General features: G+C 42.4%; 1 pseudogene; it reads right to left on the bottom strand.

The window, feature by feature from the left end:
* Positions 1-2,433: 2,433 nt before the first annotated feature.
* On the bottom strand, positions 2,434-4,739 carry LOC118026440 (annotated as a pseudogene).
* Positions 4,740-5,742: the final 1,003 nt, after the last annotated feature.

Raw genomic sequence — 5,742 nt, 5'->3', positions numbered from 1 at the left:
CCTGTGGCCTCTGAATTATACTTTGCCAATCAGAAACAACATTAGTCATTAAGGAGTATTTTCAAAGGGATAATAGTTCCCCAAAACTAATCCCAAAGGAAACATTCATTCTTGACCTTCTCTATACAAAGTTTTATATACAAGGGAGATCTAGCATATTTCCTCCACAGTCCAGGCCAGATTTAAATCTGAGTGGTTACACTCGGCTATTTCATTAAAATCCTGCCAATTCAAATGAAATAACACTTTCTCAAGGGAAGAAAACAAGTACAGGGTTCCTACAGCAGATTATTTTGACATTTTTTCTCCTGTGCCTGCACGTGTTATGAAGAATACATTTTCAGAATCACATACCAAGAAATACTATTTTCAGTTCCCTCCTTTAATTCTCTGGAGTTATTATGTGCTTCCCTGGAAGCCCGGCTCCCCCTTTGATCGGCCTCACTCATAGATGCAAGAACCACTACCCCTAATCCCACCACTTGCTCCAAAGACACAACTAATCAACTTCTTCGTTCTTTTACATTTCACTCTGTGTCAATTTATAGATATCTATTTCTAAAACTCTCATTTCCCATTGTCATTGTTCCAGTATGCCTGAGAGTGTCTGAAATGCCAGAAAAAAAAATTCCTGCTATATGGTTTATTAGAAAACACCAGATTACATATTTCAAATGCCATATGCCACTTGTTTATGAACACAGAGATTTCCTGGGCCATCATAGGCTTTGAAAGTCCAGCCACCTCAAGCACAAGCAAAAATGTGAGAAGGTGCTGCTTTGTGCTTCTAGACACAGCTACGATATTGCTAGATGGGCTGACTCTGGTTCTCTCCATAACGGTAAGTGAATAGCAGGGAGCTAGAAAAAAGATTCACATGAAGGTCATTTCTCTTCACTCCGGACTAGTAATGATACTGAATCAACACAATTAGGGGAACACTGAACTTCATTCTACAGATCCAGCTCTCTGCACTGAGAGAGAAATCTATTTCTTGCTTCACTTTCTCTATTACTATAATTTTAGTCTTTGGTTTTACCCATATGCAAAGTATCTGGGTAGCCAGCACTTACCCACTGATTTTCGGCAGAAGGCTTTGCTGCCCATCATTCCACATCCCAAGGTATTTATTGCCTACTACATGCCTGTTCTAGACAATAAGGATAGACTAGTAAACAAAACAGACAGGCCTATCTTTCATCCAAGATCTTCTGAAAAATAGATGCTTCTTGCTTCCCACATTATTACTGCTTTCAGAACCTTCCCTAAACCTGTCCTATGTCTGCACTCTCTTTCCCAGCTAAATTCTTGCCTGCATAAATCCCTGTCACTGTGGAAAGGTGACTGGATTTCAACTCTTTTTAGCACAGATTTGGAGGTTTGCAATCTACACTGTTCTAGTAGCGATTCCTGATTTAAATGATCAAATTTCACTACATGGATAAAGCAGTCTTTCCCTAATTTACAGAATGATGGCAATCCCCGTGATTTAGTCATTTCTCCATCTTCATATAGTTAGGGTTGGCAATGCTTAAAATGGAATATAGATTTGGAGTGAGGGAAGGGAGAATTTTACAAGATATCTAATCCTTGCTATTTTGCCATCAACAATAGTGCCAGGTAATAGAAACACATAATTTCTCTCATTTGTTAAGACTTAGGACATTTTGATTTACACTTTCACGTAAAAGACAACACACATCTTTGAAGAGGAACTACTGTTAAAATCAAATTACCAATAGTTTGGTACCACTTTAAACTGACAAAAAAAAAAAAGAAAATGAAAACAGCCCAAACTGTTCATCTGCAGTAGATGCATGAATAAATTGTGGATTTATGCAATAGAATACTATACAGCAATGAGAATGAGCAAACTACAAGCAGACTCCACAATATGGATCAATTTCACACACAGAATGTTGAGCTACAGAAGTCAGAGCCAAAAAGAGAATATACTGTAATGATTCCCTTTACATAAAGTTCAAATATTGACAGAACTCATCTACAGTATTAGAAGTTAGAATAGTAGCCACCCACGGCAGGGACGGGGACGATAACTACAAGGGTATGAGGGAAGTGTCAGGGCTGCAGATTATATTCTGTTTCTTGACCCTAGAGCTGGTTACACAGATGCGGTCTTTTCCTGAAAAATCATTGATATGTAAACTTAAAACATGTATTTTTCCACAAGCATTTTATATTTCAATAAAAATTATAAAAATAAAACCGTCATTTTAAATAAGCTAAATCAAAATTTTCTAATCTAAGGTGATATAATGATCAACCATAAATGAGAGACCACAGATGCTACTTTAATGGTTTCTCACAACATGACCCAAATACCTGGGGACATCTGCAGCAGTGAAAATTTTTTTCCTCTCAGGTCAACAAAGGAATTATTTTGAAAAACACTTGAATTTCCTCCCCCACCCCTCAGAGAAGGGAATCATCAGTACAGCTACCCTCTAGGTCCTAACGGAATTCTTGGAAGGTTGGAGACCCCGTAGAAGTGGACAAAGGCTGCGGCCACCACCAGGGCATGGAAAATCTGATGAGAATGGATTTCCCAAGAGATTTTCCAAGGAAGAAGCACTCAGGAATTCCAGCAGCATAAAAGCCAGCTCCACTGATGTACATCACAGCCATGAGGAAGAACCAGCTCATCTGGCCCACTGTGGTGGCCTTGACAAGGCCCTCGACAATCGTAAAGTGATGGCGGGCACAGCACCGCTCACAGCAAGCCCCGGGAACACTCCTGCCCTTGTCTGCCAGTGCTTAGGAGTGGCAAACGGTCCCACTGTGCCACAGTGATGGCAGAGATGCCCAGGACACAGATGGTGGAGAGGTAGGTGAGCCATGGCTGTGGGGAGCAGTAGGAGCAATCGAGCCAGGGGACAAAGCTCCCCATTATCAGCAGAGCAATCCCTGAATAATCCAGTTTGGAAAAATGTCTGAGAGACTTTCTCTGAATGACAACAGATGGTGTGAAAGAGCCAGGAGAAGCTGAGGCAGAGCACTGCACCCAAAAAGAACATCCCCCAAACCACCTGCTCCTGTGCAGGGGCCATGAAGTACACATTAGGTCTGAGCATGGTCAAGATTCCCAAAAAGAGGGCGCCTGGGTGGCTCAGTTGGTTAAGCGACTGCCTTCGGCTCAGGTTATGATCCTGGAGTCCCAGGATCGAGTCCCGTATCGGGCTCCCTGCTCGGCAGGGGGTCTGCTTCTCCCTCTGCCCTCTTCCCTCTCGTGGTCTCTGTCTCTCAATCTCTCTCTCTCAAATAAATAAATAAAATCTTTAAAAAAAAAAAAAAAAGATTCCCAAAAAGAGAAAGAGCACAAAGCCAAGCAGATGGGTCCAGATGTTGCCAGTTTCTGTATGGCGGTGGAAAATGCTCTTGAAGCAAACCCAGGAGGAGGGCAGCGGTGCTCCACGGCCATGTAGCAAGTAGTCATTGTCCTTTAGCCGGTCGGGGAGTACGTCATATGGGATGACCCTCCAGTATCCCTCCCAGACCTTTCACACACAATCTCCTCCACCTTCCCCATGGCATGGTGGGCTTGCAGGGGAGGTCAGTACCTGCACCTCCTCCTCCTCTTCCTGGGGCCCTGGGCATGCTTGCTCTTCTTCAGCTGCTGTGGGTGGGCTCTGCTGGGGGCCACAGTCCCCTGCGCTATATATCCCTCGGCGCTGGAGGTGGCCTGCTGAGCCGCCCCAGATCTCAGCGCCCTCCCCTGCAGCAGTGAAATTAAGTCTTACCTAATGACTGAAAATCAGTCACTGAAGAAATTCATCTACCAAAAGCCTTTATAATAATAGTCAAGAAAAAAGTTGGATGGTGTGAAAATTAATGTAAAAGTGGAAGCAATTTTCACTGCATTTGTATATTTGAGAACCAATTTAAAAATTTATAGATTAACAATTTAAGTAGCTATATGTATTATAATGGCATTGACCATCAGACTCTGCTTATCTATCACACATTACCATTACCCATTCATTCTAACAGTAAAAATAAATTTGAAGAATGACAGTTTTGGTATGCAATATTATGAAAGAGAAGTTAATCAAATTCTACAGCTAAAAGAAAAAGAAAAAAGTCTTTCAGAACACTGCTAGGTACAAGGAGAAGAGACTAGAAGCACAGAGTTTGAGAGAGGAAGAGATGAGATTAAAACAGAAGATACCAGGATTCTAGTGCTGTGAGAGCCCGTGGTCAGCCTCATCTCTTGCCTCATTTCTCCTCCTACCAAGGGCACTTTATGTTCCAAAGCGACGTCGGCAATTTCATTTTCCCGAAATCGTTATGCTCTTTGATGTCAAGTGGCCCCTCTTCATTGCATGTATCCCCCACTCCTAGCTGACAAGCATTCACTCTAAATTCTGACTCCCTCGGCTTTCTGAAGCTTTTTCCAAACCCCCACATTTCCCCTCTTCCTTTGCTGGAATGCACAACTCTTCCTTCCATGCCCACACACTACTCTCCACACATTATTGTCACAGCCCCTTAACTCTATCTATAGGCTTATTTTTATACTTGCTTTGTCCCCAGGTCATTCAAGTGTTAGAGTAATAGTTAGCAGGCACCTCCGACTCATCTTTGCAGCCATGACCACGGAGCACAGTGTCCATGTCACCTAGTACAACCCAGACATAGAGAGCGTTCTGCAAAGATTTCATGAATTCAAGTAATTCTTGAAATCCAGTTGTCAGAATACTGTTCAACTGAAAATCTAACATGCTCAAATTAAATCTATGATGCCAGAGAACATGAATCTAGTAAGATTTAGAGCAAAGTTTTAAAAGACTCTGGGTTTTTAAGACCTCATTCCGGAGTTATGGGTATTAAGGAGTTCCTTCTGATACACATCCATCAATTAAGGATGGGAGTGAGTAAAAGGGGGTTGAATCTTCACAAGCAAACAATTTAATGTCACTTGTCACATTAAAATTTACAGCGTAAGAGATTTGAAACACATCATGGAATACAAAAAAAAAAAAAACCAGCTCTGAGTTCCCTGGACAGTCCTGGGATGTAGATTAGAACCAAAACACCTAATTTTTCTTTCTCTTTTAAGCCTATTTCATAGTCCAATCCTGCAGCCCCACCCACAATCATTTTTTTCTTAAGATTTTTATTTATTTATTTGAGAGAGAGAGAGAACGAGCTGGGAGAGGCAGAGGGAGAGGGAGAAGCAGGCTCCCCGCGGAGCAGGGAGCCCAATGCGGGGCTCGATTCCAGGACCTTGGAATCATGAGGTGAGCCCAAGGCAGACGCTTAACCGACTGAGCCACCCAGGCGCCCCAGGAATGTCAATATCTAAAATTTTTTTTAAAGATTTTATTTATTTATTTGACAGAGAGAGGCACAGCGAGAGAGGGAACACAAGCAGGGGGAGTGGGAGAGGGAGAAGCAGGCTCCCCGAGGAGCAGGGAGCCCAATGCGGGGCTCGATTCCAGGACCTTGGAATCATGAGGTGAGCCCAAGGCAGACGCTTAACCGACTGAGCCACCCAGGTGCTCCCAGACAATCATTCTTTTAAGTTTAACGTGTAACTGTGTGTTCTTGACAAAGGCATGAGGTTGTTTTCATTTGCTCTTTTTATAGTTTCTTAAGTCAAAAACTGAAGTTTTTGCTTGGAGTCCTTTTTTTTTCTGATACAGGCATTTAGAACATTAAATTTCATCCGAAGTACGACTTTAAATACTGCCTACAAATGATGATATATTGGGTTTCCATCGA

The sequence above is a fragment of the Mirounga leonina genome, unplaced genomic scaffold (assembly GCF_011800145.1).
Source record: "Mirounga leonina isolate KUSES-001 unplaced genomic scaffold, KU_Mleo_1.0 Mir_234, whole genome shotgun sequence".
Taxonomy (NCBI): domain Eukaryota; kingdom Metazoa; phylum Chordata; class Mammalia; order Carnivora; family Phocidae; genus Mirounga; species Mirounga leonina.
The sequence above is the reverse complement of the archived record's forward strand: the minus strand, read 5'-3'. Positions and strand labels throughout refer to the sequence as shown.